The 23,590-nt window shown below is 42.9% G+C and overlaps 1 protein-coding gene and 2 long non-coding RNA genes across 5 annotated transcripts in view; 1 reads left to right on the top strand and 2 right to left on the bottom strand.

Annotated features, from left to right (window-relative positions):
* Window positions 1–760: 760 nt before the first annotated feature.
* LOC123379953 lies at window positions 761–7,201 on the bottom strand. Its single transcript, XR_006585065.1, has 2 exons — window positions 5,076–7,201; window positions 761–2,762 (listed from the first exon to the last, which is right to left on the bottom strand). It is a non-coding gene; the product is annotated as an uncharacterized LOC123379953 (long non-coding RNA).
* Window positions 7,202–9,605: 2,404 nt separating this feature from the next.
* LOC109503444 overlaps window positions 9,606–23,590 on the top strand; it is a 28,652-nt gene continuing 14,667 nt past the window's right edge. Inside the window, exons 1-2 of the long non-coding RNA XR_002162416.3 lie at window positions 9,606–9,730; window positions 21,065–23,318. This is a non-coding gene — a long non-coding RNA (uncharacterized LOC109503444). The remainder of the gene's footprint in view (window positions 9,731–21,064; window positions 23,319–23,590) is intronic.
* The window catches only part of GTPBP8 (GTP binding protein 8 (putative)), a 149,373-nt gene continuing 137,522 nt past the window's right edge, over window positions 11,740–23,590 (bottom strand). Inside the window, exons 8-9 of one of the 3 annotated variants that reach the window (XR_006585062.1) lie at window positions 14,197–14,351; window positions 11,740–13,653 (exon numbers count right to left, since the gene is read on the bottom strand). The gene's annotated coding sequence lies outside the window, so the exon portion shown is untranslated. Of the gene's footprint in view, window positions 14,352–23,590 lie in introns of all 3 variants that reach the window. The other 2 variants (XR_006585063.1, XR_006585061.1) reach the window with 2 other exon arrangements.

Below are 23,590 nucleotides of genomic sequence, written 5' to 3'. Positions count from 1 at the left end.
TCAGCTCTGCAGATAATTAGTTCTGGCACCTTGGGCGAGGGGTGAAATTCCCAATGTCCAGTGTAGTGACCAAAATAGTTACCTCATAGAGTAGTGGTGAGAATTAAACGAGATAATGTATGTAAAATGCTTAGCATAGTTACCATTCTAATGATTAATAAGTGATGGCTATTATTATTAATATCATGACCTCATTCATCTGGAACTCAGCCCCAAACCAGAAAGTCAAAAGAAAAAGGTTTCTGAACAGCTAAAATTAATGTCTTTGGGCTGAAACAAAAATATGTTATTCACAGATGAGATTCTCATGTTGAGCCTGTTTAATACTGTATATAGAACTATATCGAGGTCACAACATATAAGGAGCAGCAAACTAAAGAGGGAAGCATGCGGAGAGCGGTGAAGTGTGAGAGCTAAATTCTGATGATTAGTAACCAGAGCTACAGAAACAAGACAGAAGAATTAGAATCACACATTTTTGTTAATATCATTTATTTATTTTTGAGAAAGAGTGCAAACACACATACAAGTGGGGGAGAGGCAAAGAGGGTGAGAGAGAATCCCAAGCAGGTTCCACACTGTGCGAGGAGCCCAATGCAGGGCTTGATCTCACAACCATGAGATCATGACCTGAGCCGAAATCAAGTCAGATGCTTAACCGACTGACCCACCCAGGTGCCCCAACCACTCGTTATTAAGGAGTATTTAGAATAGGGTAATTTATTGAGAACCCACTGGGTGATGAATAATCTATTGGGTGTATTGGAAATACTTTTTAATTTAATCTTCACAGCAATCTTCTGCAGCATGTATTTTTATCCCTAATATTACAAAGGTAAACATGGAGGTTCCCAGTTTAAGAAATCTGTCACAAAGTTAGGAAGGAGGTATGACCTCAGAGCCTGCCTGCCTTTAAAGCTTCCACATTTCTGATACTCCCCACTCTCTCCCATACAGCTGTCTCTAAAGGTCCTGAATCCCTCTGTCTTTCTTTCCTTCCTTCTTCTTTCCCTTCTGCCTTCCTTTTTTCCTTCTTCTATCCATCCACTTGATAACTGAAACAGACTCCCTCATCACAGGGTACTTAAAAAAAAAACCCAAAACTTATTTTGAATGATTTTAGACTCACAAAAAGCTGCCAAAATAGTTCCCAGGTATCCTTCTCCAAGCTTCCCCAACAGTATCATCTCACATAAGTAGAACCCATTATCAAAGTGAGGAAATTAACATCAGTAACAATATCATTAAATAGACTACAGACCTTTGGATGTCACCAGTTTTTGCATGCACTTCTCAAGAAATGTGTAGTCTAGCACATCTCTTATTATAGCCTAGTTTGTGAATGGCCTTCTTTAAGTGAAATTAAGTTCCCATGGAAGAAGAAAAGGGAAAGATTTCACTCAAGATCACTGAAATAAAGTTTCGGCACTTAAAGTTTTGGCACTTTGCTCTCTGGAACATTAAGCTCTTCAAAACGATGAATTTGCCAAAGCATTCTAGATAGCCAGAGGTGATAGTCCATGATTACTCTTCAGAAAATGATGGAATCGGTCAAGTCCTTAGTGATGTAAAAATCTTGTAAAGAATGTAGTCCTTGTTCAGGGCATCCATATTTAACTGTGAAGAGGTTTTCCCACCATGTCATGTTGCAATTCAGTTTCCAAAATGCATCAGGACGCCATATTGCACAGTGTGGGTGGAATATTTGTGAATTTGGCTATCTCCTCAATTCCTTCCATGTGTGCCATGGAATTTAAGTGCTGGAGTTAGGCATTTCTGAATATAATTTTCCACATGTAGATTCACCACTACCCACTGAAAGCACACACATCTGATCCATTTAATGGGGTGTGAGATTACTCTTCTTTCATCCTGAGAACACTTAGAACACTTTCATCCTGAGACAGACTGGTGTGTTAATTCTGATCTAGGCATGCCCAGGCCAAGAGAACCAACTGTTTCTACTGGTCTTTAGGTGGCAGAACAGTCAAGAATGGAGTCCCTTCGACAAGGGCTTTCATGTTCATCTCCTCTCCTTTTTGGTGCTGGTGTATGAACCTTCTAGGCAGCCATTTTTTTTCTTCCAAAATGAAGAAAGAAAGGCCTCCCTAGTGTCATTTTAGAGAGATGTCTCACTAGACTTAGCCAGTAGGTTTCAAACTGACCCTGGTCTCTTCACTCTCAACTGCTTTTCCCCTCTACAGTCTCCGTTTTTGCTAGAATCACCACTACCCTCTGAGAGACTGAGACCTGAAACTCTAGTGATGTCCTTAACGCGGCCTTTTCCTTTGCCCCTTACATCTGTTCAGGCTATAGTGCTGTCAATTCCATCTCTTGCTCATCTCTCCCTCTGACCTGCTGTTTCCATTCACACTCACTTGAATTTTGGGCAGGCAGGAAGAAGCTGGCAGCTCGCCTTTGCTAGACTGTGCACTCTGAGTGGGGGGATTGCATCTTAGCCACGATTGTGGCTCTGAGATGGCTATGCCACGCCTGACAGATGGCAGGCCCTTCCGTGATATCTGCTGAGGGGTTAACTCAGATACTGAGTATCATTCCTGGGAGACTTATTCTCCAGGCAGGGCTCTGCTTCTTTTAGGCTGAGCTCCAAGGCTTCAGAGAAGGGAGGATAATGAGGAGGTAGGCCACGTGGCCTGGGGAACATGGGCCTCCCTCTGCCTTTGCCACTTGCATAGGCGACTGCTACCTGCCTAGCAGTGGTTTCCTGTTCTCCTGTCGTCCCAAACTTCCATGACCCTGCACTGGAACAGATGAGAAGATTATTTGAGTTGGCAGCCGTGAACACAGATTTCCCCTTATGTGTTCTCAGCAATATGCAGTCACTCCTCATTCAGTAACTATTCATTGAGTTTCTTCTTGGTGTTACACACACTGCAATTTTTCTTCCACCAGAATCTCTTCTATTTTCTATTCCTCACTCATTATGTTTCTACATTACATACAAACACTGTGTGTGTGTGTGTGTGTGTGTGTGTGTGTGTGTGTGTTTGTACTTCAGCATCGCTTTGAAACTAACCCACCCCATCCATTTCACCTATAAGCGAACCAGAACTCAGAAACCAAAGTGGTAGCTCTCAGTTTTTAGGGCCGATTTTGGACAGGGCCTTAACAGACCACATGGAGCATCCTACATTTCCTGCCTCATGTCCCACCCAGAGATCAGTCAGATCATTGAAAATCCACCCCACAGAATCACATCTTTGAGCTGCATTCTGGTGGATTTCCTTGCCAAGTACTTCCAAACTTCAAAAGTTGTCTCTAACACCCTGAGATTTATGCCTTATCTGCTTAAGAAGATAATCAAGCCACAGCCAGGAGTTTTGCAGGAATACACATTGAACATGCATCTAGGGTACTGATTGTAAAAAAATGCTTGGAAGTCTCCAGACAGATTAAGCTTTGTCACCGTTGGGTATTGGAAGGGTCACAAACTCCAGTCAAGTGTGGCAGCCTGTCTCTGCCAAGCCTGGGACTTCCAGCTATGCTTTGATTCACTGAAGAGACAGGGATGTGAGCTAGGGCTCTACTGGCTCTAAACCCCTCAAGCCCTGCAAAATTAGGATTCTGGAAAAGACTTCAAGCCTTTTTGTGTTAAAGGCAATGTGTTTTCGGAAAAACACAACTTCCTGTTTTTTACCCTGGAAGCAAGCTTTTTAAACTTCCAAATAATGCTCATAAAGCTTCTTAGACATCAAACAGGTCTTTCATAACAATATTTTGATGATCGGAGTGTAAATAAATAAAAAACACATGCATTAAATGTCCCTTAAAATACACACATCTTAAGATTATGAGGGGAAAGTACTTGACAAAGACATACTGGGTGTCATGAAGCCCTGAATGTTTGAAAAATAGTTAGGACATTCGATGAATTCTGAACAAAATCAGATTCTCCTATCTATGGCAGAATGCTGTGAGCCAGTTTTCTACATTTCCCAGATAAATGGTCTGCCTAATCCTAGAAAAGAACAGCCCCCACCCCTGTAAGTAAAGCCTTGCAATGTGAGCCATCGTTTTCAGTGGAGAAAAGAGGAGTGAGGTAATGGCCACAGCTGTGCAGTCAACCCTCTGGAGTGGCTTGATTTATAACTGCTTTGGGAGCCTTACAATATTACATCTCTTGATTTTGTGTACACATAATGTCTCAGCCTTCCCACCCCATGAATGTGTTAGGTAGTATTAAAGGTTTTTCCACTGGGGCATGTAAAACCTTGGCATCGGGCCCAGCCAAAATTCAGCCACCCCTTGGGCATTATAATTGAGGTCTAAATAGAACTTGGCATCATCCTAGGGTCTCTCAATCAACTAACATTAAATGCCTACTAGAGAAAGCCAGTACTAAGATGGGGTGGGAGTGCGGGGATGGAGGAGGAAGGGCATTAAAAAAGTTCAGAAACTGAGAAGGCAAAGTTTCAGCTTCAAGCAGCTGAGGGGCTAAAACACATGGGAAATTGCCAAATGCCACCGGGCAGATACAGATAAGGAATGCTGATCTAGGAAGGCCCTTTGAAAGAAGAGAGCCCTTGGTGGACCTTGAGGACTGAGCTGGTTCGTTCACTTGTGAAATGTTTACTGAACACCTACTACATGCAACACACTGGGCTAGTACAGGGGATGCAGAGGTGAGCCAGACCAGCCTGGTCCCTTCCCCTGCGCAGCTAGCATTTGAATTGGGAAGATGGGCATCCAACGGCTAATTACATCACTTATCATTAATTATAATTGTGATTCCTAAGAAGGAGCGGCACAATACTGGGAGGGGCTTCTAGCAAAGGCTTTTGACCAAAGCTACAAGAGCTGAACTGTCCTAGACCCTTCGTTAAAGTGTGGTTTACCCACCCGTTTGTTGTAAAGGGAGAGTCTCAGGGCCCTCCTCAGTCCTAGTGCATCAGAATCTGCATTTTTAACTCAATGCCAGGTGATTCTTACAGCGCATTAGATCTCCAGCAGGACCAAGATACCAGTGTGAAGATGGTATCTTCAGATAACTCCTGGTGTAAACATCTGGATTAAATGGAATAGGTACCCCTTTTACCCAGGTGACAGATGTATACCTGAGTCGAGGTGGAGCAGTCTGTATCTCTTGCATAGATGCTGAAGGATCCCCAAGGTCAGTTAACAAGCCACTCATCTTTGTTTCTCATGAGGGCCTCTTTGTCTCTCTGTAGCTTATTTCCAGTTATACTTCTACTGGGTCAGGATGCTTTCCTGCTCCCAAATAGGAGATCTATTCTGTTTGGCATCAATAGTTCCCTCCTTCCACCCTCAGTGCTGGCTAATGCTTTCCAGATGAGGTGTGAGCAGCTGCTAATTGTACCCGGATCAGTCTTGATTTGCGTTTCAGTCAGCAAGGCACCTCACTAATGGGTCTGAAACTTGGCAGTGGGCCTGGGACCAGTGTCAAAGGAAACAGATCCGAAAGACACACCGAGAAAGGCAAAGAGACAGGGAGTGGATAGAAAAAGTTTGGAGGATGAAAGGAGGGGAGGAAATCAAAGGGGCAGGAGAGAACTAGAGAGCCTTTGGGGGAAGTCGGCAGAAAAACAGACCTGGGAAAGCAGGGGAATGTGGAAGAGGGGAGAGAGGAAACCCCAGGGAAAAAGTGGGGAGGCAGAGGGGAAAGGGACAGTGGCATCTGTATCTCTGAGAGGTGGCAAGATAATCACACTGCTTTTTGTGATGAGATCCCAAACACTGATGATGCCTGTGGTTGCTCACACTGACACTGTACATGGGGAGGGTCACATGGGGCAGCCCCCGCATTTCTGTAGGCAGTAATCCGATGCCTGGCTCTTCTCTGCAGCCCCCAGCTTTCCGAGGCCTTGGCAGGGAGAACTGAACTCTGACAGCAGCCAGCAAGTGAAGGCTCAAGTTCCAAGTCTGACAGAGTCGAGGGGCCCAGACACACCTTGGCTTTATGAGCTGAGGCCTGAGGAAAGGGCCTCTCCTGGCTTGAGTTCTTGGAGCCTGCTTTCCTGGAATTGAGTTGGAAAGGGGCCTTGTTAGGGGAAGCTGAGAACTGAGGCTGAAGGCCTTTCTGAATTAGACATATTCATTGTACTTATTTAAACAAAAATCGCCTCTATAAGAGGGAGGGAATCCACTTGCCAATAGGAATGCCAAATTGTTTGAGTGGGGTATCACCCAGATACAAATGCAAATTCGTGCAGGGAAGAGAGAGGATGGGAGACAGGGAAACAGATTATCAAGAGGCACAAGAACAGGGAACAGCCAGTGGATAGGCTGAGCTTTGCTTAGGGCATCAGAAAAAGAGTGGCACACCCATCCCTGCCCACAGCAAGAAACAAATAAACAAGCCAGTGTTTGGAGAAAATAATTAATACTTCCAAAAAAAAAAAAAAAAAGAAAGAAAAAAAGGAACATTTGTATTCAAATGTTCAAGTTCAAAAACCTGTAGTACACAAATGTTCACAGCAGCACTATTCACAATTGCTAAAAGAAGGAAACAACCCAAATATCCATCAACTGATGAACGGATAAACAAAATGTGGTATATTCATATAGCGGGATATTAAACAGTCGCGTAAAGAAATGCATGCATGCCGAATGAATGCATCAAAAGTGCTGATGCATGCTACAACTTTAACAAAACATGCTTGAAAACATGCAGACTTAAAGAAGCTAGACACAAAAGGCCACAGATTATACTTTATTTACATGAAATATCCGGAAATGGCAAACCCATAGTGACAGGACGCAATTCAGTTATTGCCAGAGGCTGGGAGAGGGGAGAACTGGTGTGACTTCTTAATGGGCATAGGGTTTCCATCTGGGGTGATGCAAAAGTTCTAGTTCTGGAACTAGAGAATGGTGACAATTGCACAATATTGTGAATATACTTAATGTCACGGAATTATGCACTTTAAAATGCTAAATTTAATGTTGTACGTGCTTTACAATAAAAATGCAAAAAAAAAAAGAAGCACTAAAATAATCATCACTGTGCAAATCTGAAACAAAACAAAACAAAACAATTTGTTTTTCCATAAACTTGTTTTATAGTTAGGAACTGCTTTTGAGTCCCATTTGGAGGGGCATTACTATAATGTCTATTTTACTATGACTATGAAACAGAAAGAGAATAAGAAGTTGGTTTTAAAAAATGCTTATTTCTTTATTTTGAGAGAGACAGAGAGAGAGAGAGCAGGGGAGGGGCAGAGAGAGAGAGAGAGCGGGAGGGAGGGAGGGAGGGAGGGAGGGAGAGAATCCCAAGTGGGTCTTGATCTCAAGAACTGCGGGATCATGACCTGAGCTGAAATGAAGACTCTGATGCTTAACCAACTGAGCCACTCAGGTAGCCAGAGAGAATAAGAAATTTTAATGAAGAAAGGAAAAAGGGTGATGAAAATAGAATAGGGTGTGTCAAAGAAAGCCAGTTACATACAGGGTAGGAAATAAAAGCACAGGGATGCCTGAAGAAAAGTGGCCAGGATGAAGTGGGGAGAAATAGGCTGATGATGTTTCACCTAAGAGAGAAAGAAACCACAGACATGAAAAGGGAGAAACAGAGAAGCAGGCAAATCTTTGAGTGGTGCCAGACAGCATGGAAGAGAAACTAAGATGAACAAAAAGAGATTCTTAAAACAACAGAAAAAGTGACATGAACTTCTATTCTTTATCTCACATCCCCTTTTATTTCCCATGAGCACTTAAAGCTGTGGAGTACCATAGATCTGGGGGCTAGAATCTGAAGGGAGGAGTTTTGGGGGTTAGGTCCTTCCTGTCTATAGGGTGGACCTCCTTTAATGAAGGCCATTGTCCACCATTCCTGCCCCGTGGCCCCCATCCCAGACGTGACCAAGCGGAGACTGGATGAATCCCAGTCAGGGACGCAACAGAGAGAGTCATGCACTGAGAGGGCAATCAGGCAAGATCATTTCTAGAATCTTTCCTGGTTCTGTGCTCTTGTGTATGCATGATTCTAATCCACGTGCAGGTGCCTAACAAAAGGAGGTTGGTCAGTGGGTCAGAGGATCAGTCCATGAATGTTTGCTACACACATGTGCTCTATTTAAAAAGCATTTGCTGGCAGGCCTCAGAAGGCCCTGCCTTCTGGAGAGCTGTTAGATGAAAAAAAGTTGAGACTGTGACTTTCTGACATTATTTCCAGGTAGTTGGCACGTACAAATTTTTTAAAAAATATTTATTTTAATTTGAAAATGGACATGAAAAAGATAGAAATAAAAATCAGTCACAATGCCACCAACCACTTTGGTGGAGATATTTATGCATGTTTAGCTCTACTTAGAACACACACACGACTACACTGAACATACTGTTTTGTGTATGTATCTCTCTTAGGTCATTAAATAACCTTTGACAATATTTTAATGACGTGTGTGTGTTCAAGAACTTTCTGATAAAAACAAAACAGGGGGATGGGAGCAAGATGGTGATTTGAGGCAGGCAGTATGGGTTTATTCTGCAAAAGAAAGCACAGGGTTCCATCCTGTTTTGCAAAAACCATCAGTGGGAAGTAATTCTGATGAGGAGGAAAAGTATGTTGCACACAGGGATTATGCCTTCCAGCCTCAGTCCTGGAATGAACACAGCATGGACCTACAACCATCCGCAATGGACATGTAGCATGAGCAAGAAATAAATCTTTATTTTGTAAGACACACAGACACACACACACATGCAAACATACAAATGGCAAGACTGCCTACATTTCCTAAGGCTACAAGGAAGGGCACCTGTGAAAGAAATCAGCTTCTGGAATCTGGGCTCCTTTGTTGTGTATATCTGCTAATATATTTGAATCATATGTGGGGTGCAGAGTTTTCCAAAATGAGCCTATAAACTCTGCAGACAAAGCTTATTCCTTAAGTGTGTGGGGAATTAAGGAGATGCCTCACTTCCTACGTAAGGAAGAAGCCTGGGAAGGCCTACTGTACCTTGCTTCGGGCAGAAGAAAATGGACATAGCAGGTGTCCAAGGCTCTGTTAAGCAGAGGGCTGGTCTATGGAGAAGTTAGGAGGAAAAATTCAGGGATGAGGAAGCAGAAACTGTGTTCTGAACACTGGAGTGCCGGCCACTTCCTTGTGCAAGATGCAACTCAAGTAGGAGGTCAAGGCAACCCCCATCCACAAGGCCGCACCTGTAGCTACCACCATCCAGATAGGAAGGCTTTGCCCAAGCAGCCTGAGATTTGCAGCCTTTATGTCTTTCCCCCTCTTTAGGCCCCACTGAGGCCCAGAAGTACACAATTGGTGGCTAAAGGGCACAACCATTTTCCCCAAAATTGGGGTTTGGGAGACACAATCTTTCACAGGTAAGTACAGCACTGGGCAATCATGATGGCAGAGTGCCATTCAGGCCGTCCGGAACTTGAGGAATATATGCTCTTTCAGTGGCATCTCACTGCACTCAAAATAAATTCCTAAATCTTTATCATGCTCTTCAAGGCCCTATGTAGCCTGCACCACGACACTTCTTCCAGCCTGTGATCTACTCCTTGATGATGCCACACTCACTCCCTTGTTTCCAGCCCCCCCACATATTCCTGCCTGTCCCTGGGCTCACTATGCCCTTTACCTTGGACACCTTTCCCTCTGTGTTTACATGGCCCCCTCCCTCACTTCATTCTAGTTCTGCTCAAATGTCACATCAGAACCACTGACGCATTCTGTGGCCACCCTACCCAGAATAGCATCCTCCCTCCATTACTCATCTATTGGCAGTAGGGGTAAGTACTAACAGAGCCAGCAACAGAGACAGATAGGGATGGAGGGAGGGGACATAGAAATATAGAAATATGTATTTAAAAAATACATATAGATCTTGTTTATCATCTGTCACCATCACTAGAATATGGGACAGGTACCATGAGAGCAGGGACTTTGTTATTTTCACTACTATATATCCCTGTCACCTAAATAGTATCGGGCACCCAGGGTGCAGGGAACAATGGTTGAATGAACGAATGGCCACTCTTTTCCTTTCATATTGATTACCTTTACCCTTGAGTCTACAACTTAGAGCCACTTCTTTTCAGACGCTTGATCTCTTCTGCACTTAAGTCTCAAGTCACTGCCATAATTTCAGATAAAAAAATATCCTCAAACCACTTAAATCCCAATTCATGGAACAATGGGAGGAACTGTCTTTGGAATTCCTTTGGATATAGCTGCTTGCTTCTCCATTTGGGCTCAGCATTGTCCTCATCAATCCTGAGTCCCTGACTCAAATGAATCCTCTCTTGTCCCTACCCAAATTTAAGAGAGGTGGGACTCTCTTAAAACCAGTAAGGCTAGCCATGTCTCATCTGTGTGGTAACTTATGCCCCAAATGTTTGGATTTTGGGGGGGGGGTACATATTTTATTTTATTTATTTTTTATTTATTTTGAGAGAGAGACAGAGAGCGAGGGAAGGGGAGGGGCAGAGAGAGAGGGAGAGAGAGAATCCCAAGCAGGCTCCATGCTGTCAGTACTGAGCCCAAAGGTAGGGCTTGGTCTCACAAATCATGAGATTGTGACCTGAGCCGAAACCAATAGTCAGACGCTTAACTGACTGAGCCATCCAGGTGTCCCTACATATTTTATTTGTAAGTAATTTCTCCATCCAGCGTGGATGTAGAATTCACAACCAACGTCAAGGGTTGCATGCTCCACCAACTGAGCCAGCCAGATGTCCCACCCCAAGTACTAAAGGACTTTATCACATATCCAACTGGTGACAGTTCAGAGCAGCAGATGAGCACCTCTAGGCCTGTACCCATCTTGGCTCTTACACAGAATTGTCACTAAGAGTATAATAAACCTACTCTACCCCTCAGCCCTCACTTCTAACTCTGCCCCGAGATTCTATGTGTATGACACAGATACAGTCTGTGACACTGACTTGAATTGATGTGGCCTCCTGGCACCCAAATCTCCTAGTTCTGATTTCTGTGGCTTCCCATCACTCTGCTCTTTTGGACCCAGGTAGCTCCATCATTCATGTTCCTCCAGCCCAAGTCCCGGGAGCACCTGATGGCCGAGGCTAATATCCTTAGAGGGGCCTACTGTGTATGACCCAATGGCAGCAGAGCTTCTGGCCACTACTCTCAGTTTAGAACCTTGTGCAGCAAGGGCATTGTTTCAGAATGCACTTAAAACAAGATCAAAGATAAATCTTAAAAGCCTGAGTGGTGCTCCCTGCAAGTAAGTCAAGATACTTTGGCTCATACGTGAAGTTTAGGTTCATATGTGGCCAGCCTCTCTGCTCTTCTGGTGCTGTAAAGACACTGAGAAAGGGGCTGTTGCTTCTAAAAATTTGGATGCTGCCATCTAGAGAACTGCCCTGCCTGGCTGGTGGAGGTTTTCCAATCCTGTAGGAGGGTGGCTTTTCCTACTTCAGGTGCCTGTCTGGGACTGTGGCCTCATCTGAAGGAAGGAGCTGGGACCCTTAAGGCTGGGAGGCTGTGCCTGGGGAAGATGGGGGATGGAAGAGGCAGGATGGCCCAACTTGTTAATAAAGGCCTCATTACACACATGCCTGAGTTTGGCTCTCTCTCAAGCGCCGCTCAATCAAGAAGTGCACATACTGACTGACTCTGTTCCTTCTGCACTTTCAATGATACATTTTTTAAAGCTGTAATGAGGTTTGCTGTACTTCCCATGCCAGAATCTTCTTCTCTGAGGACAAAGAATAACATTAACATATGCAGACACCCAGCATATAGATGTCCGGCAAGATATGACACTGTGATATGCTGAGATGAAGAAATTCACATGTTTATGCACACATGTCATGAAAACATTTTAACACCCTCCTTTCACATATACTTAGCCTGCAGAGCTGTGGGCACGTTCACTCGCCCACAGCAGATTAAGTAGGTGGGGTGGATGTCAGAGTCAGTCCAAGCCCTCATGCCTAGCAATACAACCAGAAGTAGAGAAAATATGAATTCGAGTTCTCACTCACTTCCTCCCACCAATGCTTTGATTCCTGATCACTAACTTGTACCAGTGACATAAGAAACAACTTACTGACATTCAATATAATGTATGATTAAGAAGGTAATAAAAAAAAACACCTCCCCTCTTATCAGAAGGCCTTTCTAAATACGAAACAAAATCTAAAACCCAGAAATGAAAAGATGAACATGTTTGACTACATATAAACTAAACAACCTCCCAAGGTAAAAATACTTGATAAGCAGAATCAAAAGACACATGACAATACTGGGGGAAAATGTGCATCTTTTATCACAGATGAATGTTTAATTTCTCTAACAAATAAATAACTTGGAAAATATCAATTAAAAAAACTACCAACCTAACAGAAGAAACAATAAAGGACTGGGGCACCTGGGTAGTTCAGTTGGTTAAGCGTCTGACTCTTGATCTCAGCTCAGGTTTGATCTCAGGGTCATGAGTTCAAAGCCCCATATGGGCTCCATGCTGGGTGTGAAGCGTACATAAAAAATAAAAATAAAAAAGTATATCAATAGATATTTAACAGAAAGGAATCGACAAATAGCTCTGAAATGTGTAAAAGATGAAAAATCTTATTCATAAGAGGAACTAATTAAAAATATACTGACAGGCCATTTTTCACTGATCAAATTGACAAAGTCCAAAAAGTTTGATAAACTGAGTTGGTGAGGGTTTAGAAAAATAGGCATGGCCATACACTGTAGGTGGGAGTGGGAAACAGTATCTTTTATGAAGAGGAATTCGGCAATACTCATCATAATCACAAGTGGTTCCACCATTTGGCTCCCATCTATGAATTTATCTTAAAATACACTCTTCTTCTGTGAATGATTCATATACAATGCTATTTATCACACCACTATTTAAAATAATAAAGGTCAGACACAAATTGTCCATTAACAGAGGGTTAAATATGATACATTTTTGCAGAGGAACATTTTTCAGCTTTAAAAAGAATGAGAATGCTTTTTCATGTGCTGATATGAAAGATTTTTAAGACATATTAAGTGAAAAAAAATAGAGGTACAAAAAAGTATGACCATCATTTTGTGGAGTGAAGCGGGGAAACAGGTGTGGGTATTTACTTGTGTATAAAATAGCTCTGCAAGGATACAGAAAAAGCTGGTAATGTTGGTTGCTCTGAGCAAAGGAGCTAGGTGGCAGATGTGAGGGAGATACTTCATGTATGTTCTTTCAATCCTTCCAATTTTTTTTTTTACCGGGTTCATGTATTCTCTCTTCAACAAAAAATTTAAAGCAAGTTATTTTGTTTTTTGTAAGATATCAATTAATTCAATCATCACCTTCAAGAATTAAAATCCTCGATAAAATCCTCTCGATAATTGCAGCAAATAACCTTTTAAAAATTCATTACTCTTAATGGATGATTGGATAAAGGAGAGAGAGATGGCATGTGAGGCAGTGGGAGAATAGATGCCATCCAGGAGACTCGCGAGGTATGATGGGGAGTAGGGCAGGACGAGCGAACGAGGAGGCTGCAGAGGGAGAGAGAATCACAAAGCAAGGAGACAGAGACAGCATTTGCTGAAGCGGGGGCGGGGGGGAGGTAAAATTTAGCTACTGTACTTTGGCCATTCACCTCACAATGTGCTTCAGACCAAACTGCCCTTTGTTACTACTGCTCTTTGAGACGGAGTTTATTTTTCCATGGACTTCTTGGGGTTTCTCCTGTGTATAAGGAATTGACAAAGGTTTGAGAAATTTACTTAGGAAACATGGAGGTCCTCTGACCCCACCAGAGAAAATAAACAAGTGTAAAGTGGTACTTAAGGGAGGGTAAAATAGCTGTGACTTCATGATTTGGCAGATTCTATCAATAATATGAATGGTGGATATTCAGTGGGTATCAGATTTACCTATAACTGCACATGTATATACAGTATGAGAATAATTTAGAATTCCACACAATTTATCCCAGTACATTTTGCTTGTTAGTATCGATGACGTTGTTCCCATAATACTGTAAACAAACCTCCATTTTCGAAAACATTGACTACGCTCTAATGGTTTGCCTATGTATCATCACTCATGCACTAGTTTGTGAACTTTTTGAAGGAAGGGGGTTTCTCATCTTTGTACTCCCACACCTAGCACGTAATAAGTAATCACTGCTGAATTGAACTGAATTCATATTGCCATCAGTTAGGGGTTATGTTTGGCTGCAAGTAACAAAGACCCAACACACAGGAGCTTAAACAAGATATGACTCACATAATACAAAGCACACAGGTAGCAGGCCAGGGTTGCTGCAGTGTTTGCTGGGAATCACCAAGGATCTGGGCAGCTTGGGTACCTCTGCTTGCACGCCTGGCGTTCAGTGATGCTTCTCATGGAGAAGGTTGGTGGCCGGATGTGTGCACTAGTGTCTGGAAGGGAAGGGGAAGAGCAAAAGACAAGAGGCCAGAGCGGTGCAATTGCCCCGAGCCCGACCCAACTGGTTCCTCTCCCATCTCATTGGCCAGAAGTGGATCACCAGGCCTCCCCTAGCTGCAGTGGCATCTGGGAAGCTGAGTGTTTTAACCTGAGAGCACCGCTGCATCCCATAATAAAATTAAGGTTCTCTTAGTAAGGAAGCAAGGGAAAGGAGTAGCAGTATCGGGCACAAGTGTGTAAAAGCCAAAGACGCAAACACATTTCCAACTCTGAAAGTTCTCTCTCATTCCTGTATTTGTCCTGTCTGTAGAGTGGCCGTGGTGAACGTCCATTCTCTTGCAAATCCCACCTGGTTCAATTAGATGAGAGACCACCAGAGACCACGCATTACCTTCCTCCTACCACCCTGCTCCTTCCGGGGTGATGTTCTTGGCATATTCTAAGACTCTAACTAAAATAACATAATTACCCGAGGCGCGGTACAGTCCCTAGATTCCAAAGGCGGTCTTCAGGGTTGGGATATTCCCCAGGGGCAGAATTGGATGCAAATTCCTTCTCCCTCTTGCTCTGCTGCATTTCTAGCCTCTCCCTACAACCCAGCAGTCCTCTGTGGATTGTATCATGGGATTGTCTGTATCAGTGGATTTCTTACAAACATCTGGCGGCAGAGCCTCGCCTGTTCCAATCCTCTGAGTCCTCTCAGACCACAGGCGTTCTGCTGGATAGTCAAATGATCTTTCCCCTGAGTCTGAGGAGGAAATTTGTGCTGGTCTCCTGTACTTCTCTCCAAGCAGGGAAAGGTTGTTTGTTCCTCATAATTAATGGACAGAGAAACTGGGCCTAATTTATTTTCCTCATAGGAATGCAAGTGCGTTCTTTCTAGAGAAGAATGTGTGTCTTTGCCTCACCCAATCCGACTCACAATTTCCCGTAAGGAGTAGACACACTTAAGCCAAAGGTGAGGGCAAGGAACAGTTATCAAAAACTCTGAAAGAGAGACTAAACACATTTTTAAAAGAAATCATGTTTCTGATTTGGTCATATAATCTTAAGTATTTTGTATGATCATGTAAAATTATTATTAACAGGCATTTAAGAAAGGCATTTAATGGGAACTATGCATTATTACAGACTGGATTTCTGTGGTATTTAAGAATTTTCTAGCTCTTCAGAGTCATTGGCCTTTAATTTATCTTGAACCAAGATTATTGAATTTTGCTTGCACATCCGAAGCTAAATAGAGAACAGCACATTTCAAATGCCTGCCTGCTGTATACAGCACACTAGGGACAGTGATAAATTGCAAAGGCTGCGGCTCTGAGACCCCATCAAACTGCATTTGCAAAATTCTTTGCAGATGAGTTTTATGAATTCTTTAGAATAGATGCGCAGAACCGACATTTTTCTCATTAATTCCCCACCATAGTCACATGTCTATGTAGAGGTAAAGGGAGAGAATGGAATGGAAAAAGCATGGCTTTCAGATTCGGGCCTGTGTTTGGATTCCGGCTCTGCTGTTCATACTGGGGAAGTGATCCCTAGCAAGTCACATCAGCCCTCTTTGCCCAGTTTCTTCGTCTGCAATCTTGCCTTGCAAGATTGTTGTTACTGAATGCAAAGCTCTTGACTCATGACGGATGGTAGTTATAATCAATATACAAAGCATTTTGCAGTGTTTAACCTCCCTGAAACCAAGGTGGACACTGGCCTTCGTACTATCTCTTATGACATGAATCGTGCTGTCATTGACTTGGTGCGCACCTGACCTACCCCACATCCTCCCATTTACTCTTGCTAGAAAAATTTCTCCCAGCCAGACATCATCTCAGTGCAACTTCCATTGAGTGTCAGGATGGGGTTAGGCACCTGACTGCTCGCACAGCCCCCTGGGCTCACCTCTACTGACAGTGTTCTCAATGTTTGCCTGTTCCGGGAACTAGGTTTTGCTTTGTTTTGACAGTGCAAGGGTCATGGTAGCCACTCTTTTTTAAAACACTCAATTGAGGTATAATTTAAAAACTGTAAAATCAACTCATAATCAGTATACAATTCAATGGGTTTTCAGTAATTTTACAGAGTTGTGTGATTATCACCACAATCTAGTATTAGAACAATTCCATCACCCCAAAGAGATCCCTTGTGCCCATTTGTAGTCGCCCATTCCCCAACCCCAGGCAACCACTGTCTGTGTGGTTAGATTTGTCTTTGCTAGACATTTCATATAAATGGAATCATACAACATGTATTTTTTTGCACCTCCCTTTCACTTAGCATGAAGCCTTTGAGGCATGTGTGCATTGCAGTTTGTTGAGTTTTCTTGAGGTATAGTATTCTAACACATAGATACACAGAGATGGTGTTCTGTGCACTAGTTCAGTGCCTGCACATTACAGTGAAAGTTGAGAAAATGTTGCTTGAATTAAGTTCACACTGTGATAATATTACAGTCTGACAATATTACTGCACACAGTAACAACAGACAAGAACACACAAATACCCGTGACGTGTTTTGGCAATGTCAAGTCCTTACCTGAGGAGACTCCTCAGTAGCTTCTTACCTTGCCACTTTATGTGGCTGTTTAAAATTCTGAAGTGAGAAACACCCCTCCCTTCTACACCTAGCTGTTTTGACCTTACTTTTGTCTCCTTCATGTCAAAACTGAATGCTCATATTTGTCCCAACACAAGGAGGCACCTCATACATATTAAGTGATGATTTATTCACTCATTCAGTTCACTCAACAGTATTGAGCACCTACTATTTGCCTGGCATCATTTTAGGTGCTTAAAATACTTGAGTGAACAAAAAAGACAAAAATCTCCACCTTCCTTCCTGATGACGAATGTATTCACATTTGGGAATCCACTATATCAGTGGTGTGTTAAGAATTTGGTCCACAAAAGCCTTAATATGTTTTTCAAAAATCATTAGAATTGAGGTCAAAAGACATGAATAAACTATCCACAAAGGAGGAAATATGGAATACACAGCACATAAACAGATCAGTCTCAATAAAAAATGGAAGAAATGAAAATATAAACAACTTCACTGAAGTTACTAGAAACATTATACAGTTTTTAAGTCATCAAAAGGAACAAAAATTATTATATGCAAGGTAGATGGGTTAAGGAAAACAGAAATGCCCATCAACTGCTGGTGCCATTATGAACTTATTGGGTCTTTTAGAATCTGATTTAGAATCACTTTCAGATTACTGATTTAGAGGGGCTCAGTCAATTAAGCATCTGACCCTTGATTTTGGCTCAGGTCATGATCTCACAGTTCGTCAGCTCAATCCCCTTGTCGGGCTTTGCACTATCAGCATGAAGCCTGCTTGGAATTCTCTCTCTCTCTCTCTCTCTCTCTCTCTCTCTGCCCCTACCCCATTCATGCACTCTCTTTCTCTCTCCCTCTCTCTCTCTCTCGCTCTCAAAATAAACAAATAAATTTTAAAAAATTATTAAAAAATCACTGATCTAGAAATTACTTATTTTATGAATGTCCAAAGGAATTCATTAGGGAAAATATTATACCAGAGCTATTAATAAAAGGAAAAAGAGTGGACATACTCCAATATTCCACTATTTGAAAGTAATTGAGTGGATAAAAAAATAAATTTAGCATAATAAGATGGAGTGCTCTTACCCACTAAAAGAATTAGAAGACTATACACTTTGTGATATACAGAATGTATACATCAAAGAGCATTAGTTAAAACAAAGAACGAAAAATATTATGGATGAACTGATTATAGCTATGTAAACTATCAGAAAAGAGCATAAAGTGATACATATATTTGTATTTGACTATTTTTTTGTGACATGTATAATGATTCTTTAAAATCAGTAGCCACTCCTCCACCCACACTGCCCATCCACCAAAAAGTCTTGTTTCCTTGCAAAACACAGTCTCCACCCCTGCCTCTGCCTTTTCCAGTTCTTTGCATCAGTAAAGTGAAAGGGATACTATTCTTAGGTGCTGCACCCATGACTAGTCCATCAGTACAGATTCCCATGAGCTGTAGAGCAGCAGGGTTAGAAAGGATCTAGGGGCACCTGGGTGGCTGTCAGTTAAGCATCTGACTTCAGCTCAGGTCATGATCTCACAGCTAATGGGTTTGAGCCCTGCTTGGGGCTCTGTGCTGACAGCTCAGAGCCTGGAGCCTGCTTCGAATTCTGTGTGTGTGTCTCTCTCTGCCCCTCCCTGGCTCACACTCTGTGTCTCTTTCTCTCTCAAAAGTAAATAAACATAGAAAGAAAGAAAGAAAGAAAGAAAGAAAGAAAGAAAGAAAGAAAGAAAGAAAGAAGAAAAAGGAAGGAAGGAAGGAAGGAAGGAAGGAAGGAAGGAAGGACGGACGGACCTGGAAGTTAATTATCCATCCTCTCACTTTAAAGAGGCAAGAATTGACAGCCATAAAGGGGGAACGTTTTGCTCAAGTTCCCCCAGCTGTTTAGTGCAAGGATGGCATAAAATGTAAGTCTCAATCACTTTCACCAACTGACATAGTCTCCAGTATATAGTAGGAATTCAAGAATATTTGTTGAATAAGAGTTTCTTCTTCTTCTTCTTCTTCTTCTTCTTCTTCTTCTTCTTCTTCTTCTTCTTCCTCCTCCTCCTCCTCCTCCTCCTCCTCCCCCTCCCCCTCCTCCTCCTCCTTCTTCTTCTTCTCCTTCTTCCTCCTCCTCCTTCTTCTCCTTCTTCTTCTTCTTCTTCCTCCTCCTCCTCCTCCTCCTCCTCCTCCTCCTCCTCCTCCTCCTCTTCCTTCTTCTTCTTCTTCTTCTTCTTCTTCTTCTTCTTCTTCTTCTTCAGTAGGCTCCACACACAATGTGGGGCTTGAACTCACAAACCTGAGATCTAGAGTTGCATGCTCTACCAACTGAGCCCACCAGGCTCCCCTTACTAGTTTCTTTTATAATAGAAAACTGACATGCCCACATCCCGGGGTGTTTCTTCTGGGTTCCCAGCTAAGAGTCAACATCTGAGTATGAAAAAATTTGGACTCATAGAGCAGGACCAAAAAACAAAACAAAATGAAACAAAACAAGAAAACAAAACCAAAAACCAAACAAAAAAAAAAAGAAAAAAGAAAAAGAAAGGAAACCTAAAGCAGTGTTCTGCGTTGGTGGAAGGCTGCTGTTCAACCTAAAATACTTGGAACAGCCCTAATTTTCATGGGTGTGCCTGCTGTTTTGCAGATCTAGGTCCTGCACCAATTAAAAGCTCTGAGTTTATTTTGGTTTATTTTAGGCAGCCCGCTGTGGCATCTTCCTGTTGTGGTTGATGACATTGTGTGGTTGGGTAAATGCTTGGACTCCAATTTTTTTTAAACGTTTATTTATTTTTGAGACAGAGAGAGACAGAGCATGAATGGGGGAGGGGCAGAGAGAGAGGGAGACACAGAATCGGAAACAGGGTCCAGGCTCTGAGCCATCAGCACAGAGCCCAACGTGGCGCTGGAACTCACGGACCGTGAGATGGTGACCTGAGCTGAAGTCGGACGCTTAACTGACTGAGCCACCCAGGTGCCTCTACTTGGACTCCAATTTGAACTAGAGCACAATGCTCATTATTTTATTTCAAAAGGAAGCAGAGCTAGTATAGGAAGTCTATAGAGAGTTCTGGAGAAAGGTGGTATCTCTCACTGCAGAACTGGGGCAATACAGAAAAAACTAAGATGGCAAAGAGTATCTGGCCACTTGTGTTTACTTTGGAGGCAGTCAGGCAAGGGGGAAAGATTTCTGTTCTAAGAGGTGATCATGGGCAAGCCACTCTGCCCTCAGTTTCTCCAAGGGTAAATGACAATTCTGATTAAGAGGTTCAGAGAGGGTAACAAAGAAAGGATTTTGAAACATAAAGTGTATACAAACTAGCAGTCATGATGATGGTGGTTGAGATTGAATTCAGCATGAGCAAGAATTTAAAAACAAAAGCAGTTGGCGTGATGTAATTTCTTTTGAAATGACAGCAAGTAGGAGTGAGTGATCAGAGGAGGCCATGCTCCTAGGGAATGATGGAGGTGACTACATGGCAGGTTTCATATGACAGAGAGAGTGAGAAACATTTGGGACCAATTTCCTCTCGTCCCCTCATCTCCCTTCCAGCCACCACTAAACACCAAACAGTTGTGGACCTTGACCAAGGTTTATCCGCCCTCTTTCAGCACCCTTTCTTTGTCAGCACACTTCTTATCTGGGACCCCCGGCAAACAGCTGAGGCTGAACAGAAAGGATAACAGATTCCAGAACTTGAGTGTGGACCTGAGTTATCCCACATGTTAGCTGTGTGACCTGGAGAAGGTTTTCTCGTGCTCTCATTCCCACTCTCCTCATCTGTAATATAGGAAGGACACCTGTTCAACCTACATATAAGGTGTGCCCAGATGAAATAACATTCTCGAAAACTGCAAATTTGCACAAACTGCAAATTCCTTAGTCTCTTTTTGCTTCAGTTTCCACATTTGTAAAATAGTTGCCATGTCTCACCAGACTACTGTGGCTCTCTGTGAGGGCCCTCTGCATGTAAATCTTATATTACAGCTTACCCCAGATTTATAGACTCCTGTTTCTCTACCACATACTGGAATATCTATTTCCAATCTGACATTCTTTCTATGTCTGTGTCCAAGTTCACCCTCAGAGAGCCTGCAGTTTACTTGGGAAGCTAAGACCCTCCCATGGTTGACCTGACCACCCTCTCTTTTTACAGGAGCCTGCCACTATGGGAAGCTGGGACCCACATTTGACACAAGAGGACACTCTGGCCACGCTGAGGAGAGGGAGACCTGGGATGAAATAGCTGGAAGAAACCGTGCCACTCAAAGTCCCATGGACACCATGTGACAGGAGGGGCTGTGTCCATCGGGCCACTGCCTTGTCTCACAAACAGCCCCTTCCATTCACGTCCACATGTGTCTGTTTTCTGCCTCTTGAGTGGGTCCGAAACTGGAAAACATCTGCACTAGTTTCGTCTGGGTGTGATTTATAAGGACTCCCCATGGTCCCCTCTCTCCCTTCTCCTCCTCTTCACCTCTGGTGCTTGGGGGTTTCGCGGTTTTTTGTTTTGTTTTGTTTTGTTTTAAACAGGCTAGTGTTTCTTGAGACTGGGTCACCTTGATTTATTATGCCCTGGACTCATTAACAAAAGACTCTGGGACAGGTCATTTATTTTCTGAGTGGTGATTTCCTGTCCTACCCCAGCCCTGCTCAGCAGGGGCCTGGTGGAGCACAGACTTATATTAGCTGCACTGTCACCATGGGAGAACGGAATCAAGCAAGGAAGGTACAGAGGGCAGAAAACGTCTCTTTTCTTAAGAGCTTTCTCCTTACTTTAATGATTTTCTTCAGAGTCCCTTTTGGTAGTTCTTTCTCTCCTCCCTCAGCAAATGAGACAAGTTTAACAAATAAGTTGTGGGGTTGCTTCTTAAAGGAATAGACACGGATCTGTTTTCTCTATTTCACATTTGAATAGCCTAACATTTATATGTGTATTTATGGAGGGTTATTAGTGGACACCCAGGCTGAGCATGAAGTAGGCGAACTCAACGTTATGTGCACTACGGTCAACTATTTTGTCAGGTCCTTATTAAAATAATACACTGATGTTTGGGCACTAAAACCTGAGATGCTAATAATTTAGAGGGAGGTCACAAGGCAAAAGTGAAATTATTCAAGATTTTCAGATAGGCTCTCTGGAGGAAGATTAAAGAAATTGGCATGGTTTAGCCTGAGGTTCAAAGGCTGAAGAATGATTTATTAACTGTTTTCAGGTCTCTGGGAGGTAGTTTTATGTAGGAATGATGGTGACCAACTGTTTTCTGACTGCACTAAAGATAGAATCAGAGGAAGTAGGATTAAATTGGAGCAAAATTACAGAATAGTCATAAGGTGAGTAGCTATGGCTAAAGTCCATCGAGAAAAAGATGAGATATATCTGTAAAGTTGTAACGCTGTTACCCCATTTTAAAGAGTAACAAACAGAGGCTCAGAGAGGTTAAGTAATTGCTGAAGGTCACAAAGTGAGGCAGTGACAGAACTGGGTCTAACTAATTCCACAGTGTATAGAGTGTATAAATAGGTCAAAGAAATAGCAAATATATGTATATTTTTTTAATAAAAATAAATAAATAAATAAAATCATATTATAAAGTTCCCAATAGTCTAGATTGATTTATGTTCAGAGAACAGGGGATTCAATTCTGTGGACTTAAGACCTTGGGATTCTGTGCTCTACTTGGTTCTGAGCTGGGAAGGCAGTCTTCTTCACTCACCTTCAGCCTAAGAGACAGGCAGAGTGGGCAGACCCAGCACCAGAACCCTCTGAAGCAGTCTGAAGACCGGGCTCTGGGCTGGTCATTTTTGTCACTTGTCATGGGCCATACTCCCAGGCAAAGGCTTTGGTCTCAGGAAGGCTATGGAGTTGGTGGGTGTGGATGGTTGAGGCTCAAGAAAGGCACCCCTCCTGCCCACTGTGCCTGTCTCCTCGAAGTCCCTCCCACCATGGAAAGGTCAGTTAAGGAGTTTCTGGAGTGTGTTTCACTGTGAGGATTGGGATTGCTCCAGAACCACCAAAGTGGCTGGACTCCTGAGAAGCATGCAGAAGTGGGAGAAGCAAAGCCCGGCTGGATTATTGCCCTGCACATGGGTCAGTTTGGAAATGGCCACGAAGGAGGAGCAAGGCTGTAAGAAAGATTTCGTGGGTGGGAAGGAGAGCGGACATCTACTGCACACTTACTCTGCCAGCCACTGGTGAAGGGTGACGGACTACGTGAGGTCGTTCGATCTCTGCAACAACACTGTGACGTCAGTACTCTTACTATCATCATTTACAGAAGGGGAACCAGCACAGAGAAGTAAAACACTGGTCGACGCTCCACAGCGAGGAGGAGGTAGAACTCGAATCCAGACCTAAAAGACCGTCTGACCCCGGAGGCTGCATTCTTAACTGCCATGACTCGGATGAGGTACTTGCAGGAACTTCTGCTCTTGGGTCACTGACTCAACAATGGCATAGCTTCGTGCTGCCTGGTTTATCAAAAGTACTAACAATTGTAAACATTGTTCTAATTGAGGGATTTTACATTCATTCTTTCTCTGCTTCTTTATCTTAAGGAGAAAACATTCACTGAGAAGCAAACATTTTACATTCCCCAACTCAGACCTCAGATATTTAAGGGTTAATTCTTCTCTAATTGCTCAGTTAATTACTTGGAAGGTGTAGGAGGCAGTAGAGGAG

This window comes from Felis catus, chromosome C2, assembly GCF_018350175.1.
Source record: "Felis catus isolate Fca126 chromosome C2, F.catus_Fca126_mat1.0, whole genome shotgun sequence".
Taxonomy (NCBI): domain Eukaryota; kingdom Metazoa; phylum Chordata; class Mammalia; order Carnivora; family Felidae; genus Felis; species Felis catus.
Note: the sequence above shows the minus strand (reverse complement) of the source record. Positions and strands in the feature narration are given on the sequence as shown.